Consider the following 9,885-nt stretch of genomic DNA (forward strand, 5'->3'; position numbering starts at 1 on the left):
GAGTTTATTCTGTAGGTTCTGAGGAACCCCTGAAGGCTGACAAGCAATAGTGTAGACCCCTGAACGTGATAAACGATAGTATAGACCTAGGATTTGGTGATCTTGTCTGGCTTTCGGTCCAGCTCTACCCCTGGCTAGTAAGGTGACTCAGGGTGATTCCCTTAGCCTTTCTGAGAACAGTGTCCTCATTTATAAAATACAGGTTTTCTTAGAAGAGCTCTGAAAGACCATTGAGGTCTCCTGATTAGAGCAATGCATTAGGAAGGCAGCAGGAGGCAATGCAGAGGCTGGCTGAATAGGGAGAGCCGGGAGCAGAAAAGCCAGTCAGTCATGTGATTGTTGGATTTGGAGACAAAGAAGGTGCTGAGGACTTCAACCTGGGGTATAGACAGATAGGAAACGAGTTAGGTGTGCAATACATAGGTCTCCTGGATGGATCGAACAGAGGCTGTGTGGTGTAGACGAAGTTGCAGCTGATTCCAAAGGTGAACGAAACCCAGAGAGTGTAAAAAGCCTTAGTATTCTTCAATATTACCAAGATTTCGCATAGATTTTTGGAGATACTGAAATAGCGTGGCCTCATCTAACACTCTTAGGAAGTCATAGATGCAGAAGCCAACAATAATAAAAATAACTTCGATTCATGTCACACTCTCCCCCTCAAGAACCCAAAGCATGTTTGCATAGTTGTTAAGAGTTTATCATTGCGATGTCCTTGTGCGGAAAGGGAGGGAAGACTCATCTCTCCCCATTAGACTGACAGAGAACCTGCAATCTGGAAAGAGAGGGATCTGCTGAAAGTCAGGGCACAGCGGGCCCTCGACAATAAGTCTGCCTCATCCCTGGCCTGGGCTCCTCGGGGCCAGAGACATGAGGAAAGCTAGGAGTTGGTTGCCCCCTCCGAAAACTCATTGCTGGTTCAGGATGCATAGCTAATAAAAGATCGCTCCGCCTCTTCTTCTTTCCCAGGACACATGATGCTTCTCCTGGAGTCAGATCTGGAGGCCCTAGAACACGGATGTCTTACCCAAAGCTTGAAAGCTCTGCACAGAAAATAAGAACAAGGTGTCTTGGCCTCAGTTTCCCCCGCTGATGGGGTGCTGGGAAAACGCCCTGATCTGGAGTCGGGTGTGGTTCTTCACCTCCTCCTCCAGTTTGCTTACCTGCTGCCTTGGCCTGGTCTGAAATCACAGGGCTCCCTTCCCATTTTTTTTAAACCTGAATTTCAAATCGGTCCAATCTCAGACACAATCTCTCTCCCAGATCTCTCCTACAAACAATGGGGGCATAACTGGTATATTTTAATCCCAAAACGGCATCCGAAAGCGTTCTGCAATGCCGCCAAGCCAGCACTTTTAGAAGCATCTGACGATATTAATTTCAGTCTATTTCCTGAGGTTTGCAGGAAACTAAAATGTAGAAAGTGCTGTGGCAAAAAATTAAAGCTTTGTGGAAAAAAAAAAAGGAAGATTGACAGGAAATGAGCCTTCAATAGGACAGCTTGCATAGAGAAAGACTGTCCGCTTTTCTGCATATCAACATATGCTTGGGGAAAATAGCTCTGACTCCTTGCAGCTCTGCCATTGGGAGCAGCTTTGCCTACAGGCTGTAGGGATGTAGGGATTGGGATGAATATACGTCGGAGGCTGTGCACTGGGTCCTTCGGACTGGGCTGTGAATCACTGCTGGTGGCTAGACTTCCATAAAAGCAAAGTTACATCCGATTTTTATCCAGTTAAGAAGAAATCCTAAGGAGATAGCTCAGTTTTTACTAAAACCCGTGTTTATTTTGTTACTTGATTTTCCCATCTCTCTCTCTCTCTTTTTTTTTTTAACATTTGACTCTGATGCTTTAAAATTCAGGCCTTTCTGGAAAGAATTCCTTCTAAATCCCCCACATGCAGTGATACTTTGAAGCAAATTCTACCCCCAAACACACCATCTTTTGTTTTTAAAGTGCCTTTCTTTGTCTGGTTTTCTCTTCTGCTGATTCCAGGGCTGGTTTTCTTGACTGTTTCCTGCCAGGCGTTAGCCCTGTCTTGCTGGGCTCCTTCCGAGGGTCTCTTCCTGTTTCTCACCAGTAGGTGGAAACAGTCCTGCTCAGCACAGACAGGATTTCTAGCATGTTCATTAGTAGGCCCTGCAGGGTCTCAGGAACCTCCAGGAAAAATCACCAAGTAAGCCATTGGTCAGTTACCCCCAAAGCTTATGATAGTGAAACTGAGCAGGACCCTGTGGGGTGCCTGGGTACAAAAGCCTTTCTGTGTCCCCCATTTCTGAGAAATAGGATTTACTCAGCCTCCCTGACCTTCCCTGAGTTCCAACGGACAGGTTCAAACAGCTGTTGATTAGGGAAGGGAAGGGATGCAGAGACAAGGGAGGAACAGTCAAGAGAAACAATAGTGCAGCCTTGGGGCAGGGTCCTAGTTCCCCCTCAAGGGATACACACACAATATCTTCCAGCTGTTTTGCAGATACTGAAACCCCTACCAGGTGGGAGAGGTTAACAGTGTGCTGCCCACAAGCAGGCAGACTCCAGACCCGGTTGGAACCAGAAGGTTGATGATGCTGACTCCCCGTTTTCTCCCCACCAGCCAATGAGAAGAGTGTCCATGAGCTGGTCACGTCCTATGTGAACCATTACTATAAAACTCCTCACTACCCCTTCCAGGTCAGGACACAGTTTTGAGGGCATTAGCCTGCTGTGGTCCCCTTTGCCTGGCAAAGCAATAAAGCTCTTCTTTTCTACTTCACCCAAAACTCTGTCTCTGAGGTTTAATTCAGTGTTGGGGTACAGAGGCCAGATTCAGCATCAATAGGAGGTGGGGAGGACAGGGTCAAGTCTTCCAAAGAAAAACAGTTCTGCTTCTCACCTCCACTGGGACTCACCTATCTTTAAAAGTAAGGCCTAGTCACTCCTACCTTCCCCTGCTGTCTGCTTGTTATGGTGAGATCAACAAGGTTGAAAGGGCAAAACTGGATGTGTGTGGGCGTGCGGGTTTGTGGGTCAGACAGGGGCATCTTGGATTTCAGGGATAGCTAAGGAGTCAGTGTGACCCAGGAAGAGGCATTGGGCCCTGCAAGGCAGGACCTTCTTAGGGGCTCACATTGTCATTGGAAAAGCGAGTTAGTAAGGGAATCTGGAGCAATGCAGAAGACGCCCAGACTGGGCTCTTTTGAGAGACTGCAAACCCCCTAGCTCTCCTCTGCCTGTTCTGTGTTATAGCCCAAGTGAGACTTTTTTTTTTTAATTTCCTTTTTTCAAATTTATAGGTGCAAGACATGCCCCATTGCCACCATGGATAGTGTTAAACCTATTATGATTTGTTGTTCCTGAGACTAGGTGAGAGATGAGCAGGTGAGAAAAACAGGCCTACTTCACTCCTTGCTGTAAGTTTTAACAGAGCCAGGGAATCAGAGTCAGGACCATTTGGGCCTGTGGTGGTCCTTTAAGGAGAATTCTCTGTCAGATATCCTAGTAACCGTAGGTCTGTTATGATTATGATCCCCATGGTGTGGTGAAAAGGAGGGGCTGGGAGAGGTTCAGGGATGTTCTGGAGCCCAAGTGGGGGCTGAGTGGAGTGGCCCTAGAATCCATTCCCAACCAAGTGTGATGTTCATTGCAGATCACCTGTTATTCTGATTCTTAGACAGGAGACCAGCCTGTATTGTGAGGAATAACAACAGCAATTGGGCCCACTGAGTGAATAATAGGGTTAGAGCAAGACTCTTGCAAAGGCATTGGGATTCCTCCTGGCTTTGTGCCTCTCTGGTGGGAGCCCAGATTGTGTCACCATGGAAACCTGGATCCTGACATCCAACACCTTGGAGGGCCACATGGACAGGACATGCAAGACTCAGGGCAAGGGCACAGAAGGGCGGGGTGAAGGTGGGAGCAGGTGAGTGACTTCACTAAGAAGTGGAGACTTGGGAGGATGCAGTTTCCTCGGGGACCTCTGAATCTTTAAGATTCTGGCGAGTTGTATGAAGGTGTCCACAGCCTCACGGCTCCTGTCTCACCTCCCTACTCTAGCCCAGGGACATTTAGTCCTGGCTTGATGGTTATTGGCACAGATGTTAAAGGTCATTAACAGGGGAAAATGGAAAGCTTTTTCTGAGCTAAGAAGTAAGTGTGGGTTTGGCCTATTGATTTGAGCACGATAGATATCTCTCATCATTTGAACGCCTATGTTGTCAGGCACACAAAGGCATTTGCTAAATCACAAGCACAGTAAGTACAATTTGAGAGTGTGTGAGTGGCAGGAGTGAGTGAAAGAGATGAGTTGGTGGTTTAAAGTTCAGATTTAGAGTTTGGAGAAACAGCTTTCAAGACTCTAAACACCATGTGAAAAAGCTGGAATTTTCAAACCTGCTTTTCCAGGACAGATTTGGACCTATCTTCTACTTTGACAAATAATTCGGAATCATGGGCTTCATAAATCTGTGATGCTGTTTCCTCTTATCGACAAGCCTAGGGGACCTTGCTTATTTGAACTAATTGCTCTTAGGTTCAGATACTCTGGGAACTTGACTTTCCTTGAGATATCCTAATAAGAGGTGGGACTAACATGGCAGATCTCACAGTCTGGCTGGTAATTGAATTGTCTGTGCTCCCCAATCCCCTTCTGTGAACTGCTTTTATTTGGGACCCAGGGAAAATAATTTTAAAAGTTGAAAACGTTTGAAGTAAGAAGTGGCTGCTTTTTTCTCTTCTCATTTCAGGTGTGTTGAATTTTAGTTCAGCATGGTTGTCAGGGGACCTCTCCATCGTAAATCTGGAAATGCTCTATAGTTAAGAATTATTTCTCAGATTTCCTGAAAGTAAAAGAAAAATGGGAAAGGTGAAAACTTGATGTTTTCCACGTGATTTATGCCATTCTCTGACACTCACACCCATTCCCTAGTTTGGAATTCTCATATGAGCTTCAAGCTTCTCTTCTTTGTCTTTTTGGTCATCAGATATTCCTGTTAGAGGAGAGTGAGACACCAGGCACCATCTTGTGCAGAGTCTGGGATCTAAGACCACACAATAAAAGAGGAGAAATCAGCTGGTGGAGATGTCACTCATGCCTGGGGAGCAGGTCTAGACCTGCAATGGCTGATGCAGTAGCTACTACCCACATATGACTCCTTAATTTTACATTATTAAAGTTAAGTACAATTAAAAATATACTCTTTCATTTGTACTCTTTTTTTAGATTCCCCATATAAGTGATATCATATGATATTTGTCTTTCTCTGCTGACTTACTTCACTCAGTATGACAGTCTCTAGGTCCATCCATGTTGCTGCAAATGGCTTATCTACAAAATAGAAATAGAGTTACAGATGCAGAAAACAAACTTATGGTTATCAGGGGGAAAGAAGTGAGAGATAATTTGGAAGATTGGGATTTACATATTCACATTAGTATATATAAAATAGATAACTAATAAGGACCTATTGTGTAGTGCAGGGAACTCTACTCAGTACTCTGTAATGGCCTATCTGGGAAAACAATCTAAAAAAAAGTGGATATATGCATAGGTATAACTGATTCACTTTGCTGTACACCTGAAACTAACACAACATTGTAATTCAACTATACGCCAATAATAATTTTTAAAAAATATACTTCTTCCATCATTCTACTCACCCTCAAGTACCCAGTAGCCACATGGGTCTAGTGGCTACTCTATTAGACAGTGTAGATTTCATAGACCATATCTAACACCACAGAAAGTTCCACTGGATGGTACTGGTCTAGTCTCTTTACTCAATCGGTTTTAAGTGAATATGTTATTGGAAAAAATACTGACCATCAGGGTTTGTTCCTTTTGAATGATAATCACAGAAATGGTCAAACTTTGGTTTGATAACAATGATACTTATGAATAGAGCAAGCTGGAGATAATTCTACAAAATTAATGGTGTTTGTTCCCATCTAGATCTCCAAACCCTGATGAAAGATTAAGAAACTTAGATCCATTTGAAAATAAATGAGTGGATATCAATGTACCATCACTGCTATAGATGGAAGTGTATCTCCCCCAAATCCTTATGTTGAAGCCCTAACCACTAATGTGACCATATTGGGAGATATGAGGAGGTGATAAAGATTAAAAGGGGTCATAAGGGTGGGGCCCTAATCTGATACGGCTGGTCCCCTTATGAGAAGAGGATGAGACCCCAGAGCTCACTCTCTGACATGTGAGGATACATCAATAAGGCGGAAGTCTGGACAGTGAGAGATTAGTTCAAGATGGCACAGTAGAAGGACGTGCTCCCACTCCCTCTTGTGAGAGCACCAGAATCATAACTAACTGCTGAACAATCATTGACAGGAAGACACTGAACCTCGCCAAAAAGATACCCCACGTCCAAAGACAAAGGAGAAGCTGCAATGAGGTGGTAGGAAGGGCACAATCACAATAAAATCAAATCCCATAACTGCTGGGTTGGTTACTCACAAACTGGAAAACACTTATATCAGAGAAGTCCACCCACTGGAATGAAGGTTCTGAGCCCCATGTCAGGCTTCCCAACCTGGGGGTCCAGCAATAGGAGGAGGAATTCCTAGAGAATCAGACTTTGAAGGCTAGTGAGATTTGATTGCAGGACTTTGACAGGACTGGGGGAAACAGAGACCCCACTCTTGGAGGGCACACACAAAGCAGTGTGTGCATCAGGACCCAGGGGAAGGAGCAGTGACCCCATAGGAGACTGAACCAGACCTACCTGCTAGTGTTGGGGGGGGTCTCCTGCAGAGGTGGAGGTTGGCTGTGGCTCACCGTGGGGACAGGGACACTGGTGGCAGAGGTTTAATGTGGTGCTCCTTGGTGTGATCCCTCCTGGAGTCTGCCATTAGCCCCACCAAAGTCTACAGTGCCGGGTTGCCTCAGGCCACAAAAACAACAAGGAGGGAACCCAGCCCCACCCATCAGCAGACAAAAGGATTAAAGTTTTACTGAGCTCTGCCCACCAGAGCAACATCCAGCTCTACACACCCCCAGTCCCTACCATCAGGAAACTTGTACAAGCCTCTTAGATAGCCTCATCCACCAGAGGGCAGACAGCAGAAGCAAGAAGAACTACAATTCTAAAGCCTGTGGAATGAAAACCACATTCACAGAAAGATAGACAAAATGAAAAGGCAGAGGGCTATGTACCAAATGAAGGAACAAGATAAAACCCCAGAAAAACAACTAAATTAAGGGGAAATAGGCAAGCTTCCAGAAAAAGAATTCAGAAAAATGAGAGTGAAGATGATCCAGGACCTCAGGAAAAGAATGGAGGCAAAGATCAAGAAGATGCAAGAAATGTTTAACACAGACCTAGAAGAATTAAAGAACAAACAAACAGAGATGAATGATACAATAACTGAAATGAAAAATACACTAGAAGGAATCAGTAGCAGAATAACTGAGGCAGAAGAACGGATATGTGACCTGGAAGACAGAATGGTGGAATTCACTGCCATGGAACAGAATAAAGAAAAAAGAATGAAAAGAAATGAAGACAGCCTAAAAGATCTCTGGGACAACATTAAACACAACAACATTCACATTATAGGGGTCCGAGAAGGAGAAGAGAGAGAGAGAAGGGACCCAAGAAGATATTTGAAGAAATCATAGTTGAAAACTTCCCTAACATGGGAAGGGAAGTAGGAACCCAAGTCCAGGAAGTACAGAGAGTCCTAGGTAGGATAAACCCAAGGAGAAACACGCTGAGACACATAGTAATAAAATTGACAAAAATTAAAGACAAAGAAAAATTATTAAAAGCCACAAGAGAAAAATGACAAATAACATACAAGAGAACTCCCAGAAGGTTAACAGCTGATTTCTCAGCAGAAACTCTACAAGCCAGGAGGGAGTGGCACGATATAGTTAAAGTGATGAAAGGGAAGAAGTTACAACCAAGACTACTCTGCCCAGCAAGGATCTCACTCAGATTCAATGGAGAAATCAAAAGCTTTACAGACAAGCAAAAGGTAAGAGAATTCAGCACCACCAAACCAGCTCTACAACAAATGCTATAGGAGCTTCTCTAAGTGGGAAACAGAAGAGAAGAAAAGGACCTATAGAAACAAACCCAAAACAATTAAGAAAATGATAATAGGAACATATATATCGATAATTACCTTAAATGTGAATGGATTAAATGCTCCAACCAAAAGACACAGGCTCGCTGAATGGATACAAAAACAAGACCCATATATATACTGTCTACAAGAGACCCACTTCAGACCTAGGGACACATACAGACTGAAAGTGAGGGGATGGAAAAAAGATATTTCATGTAAATGGAAATCAAAAGAAAGCTGGAGTAGCAATACTAATATCAGATAAAATAGACTTTAAAATAAAGAATGTTAAAAGAGACAAGGAAAGACACTACATAACAATCAAGGGATCAATACAAGAGGAAGATATAAAAATTATAAACATATATATACCCAACATAGGAGCACCTCAATGCATAAGACAAATGCTAATAGCTATAAAAGAGGAAATCAACAGGAACACAGTAATAGTGGGGGATTTTAACACCTCACTTACACCAATTGACAGATCATCCAGACAGAAAATTAATAAAGAAACACAAGCTTTAAATGACACAATAGACCAGATAGATTTAATTGATATTTATAGGATATTCCATCTGAAAATGGCAGATTACACTTTCTTCTCAAGTGCACATGGAACATTCTTCAGGATAGATCACATCTTGGGTCACAAATCAAGCCTTGGTAAATTTAAGAAAATTGAAATCATATCAATCATCTTTTCCGACCACAACGCTATGAGATTAGAAATCAATTACAGGGGAAAAATCTATAAAAAACACAAACATATGGAAGCTACACAATATGATACTAAATAACCAAGACCACTGAAGAAATCAAAGAGGAAAGCAAAAAATACCTAGAGAGAAATGACAATGAAAGCACTTCAATCCAAAACCTATGGGATACAAAAAAGGTAGTTCTAAGAGGGAAATATATAGCAATAAAATCCTACCTGAAGAATCAAGAAAAATCCCAAATGAACAATCTAACCTTACACCTAAAGGAACTAGAGAAAGAACAAACAAAACCCAAAGTTAGTAGAAGGAAAGAAATCATAAAGATCAGAGCAGAAATTAATGAGATAGAAACAAAGAAAACAATAGTAAAGATCAATAAAACTAAAAGCTGGTTCTTTGAGAAGATAAACAAAATTGATAAGCCTTTAGCCAGGCTCATCAAGAAAAAGAGGGAGAGGACTCAAATCAATAAAATTAGAAATGAAAAAAGGAGAAGTTACAAAAGACACCACAGAAATACTTCATAAGAGACTACTACAAGTAAATCAATGCCAATAAAATGGACAACCTGGAAGAAATGGACAAATTCTTAGAAAGGTAGAACCTTCTAAGACTGAACCAGGAAGAAATAGAAAATGTGAACAGACCAATCACAAGTAATGAAATTGAATCTGTGACTAAGAATCTTCTAACAAAAAAAGTCCAGGACCAGATGGCTTCACAGGTAAGTTCTATCAAACGTTTAGAGAAGAGATAACATCCATCCTTCTCAAACTCTTCCAAATAATTACAGAGGAAGGAACACTCGCAAACTCATTCTACGAGGCCACCATCACCCTCATACCAAAACCAGACAGAGATACTACAAAAAAAAAAAAAAAGAAAAACAAAGAAAAGAAAATTACAGCCCAGTATCACTGATGAATATAGATGCAAAAATCCTCAACAAAATACTAGCAAACAGAATCCAACAACACATTAAAAGGATCATACACCATTATCCAGTGGGATTTATCCCAGGGATGCAAGGATTCTTCAATATTTGCAAATCAATCAATGTGATATACCATATTAACAAACTGAAGAATAAAAATCGTA

This window comes from Orcinus orca, chromosome 8 (genome assembly GCF_937001465.1).
Source record: "Orcinus orca chromosome 8, mOrcOrc1.1, whole genome shotgun sequence".
NCBI lineage: Eukaryota > Metazoa > Chordata > Mammalia > Artiodactyla > Delphinidae > Orcinus > Orcinus orca.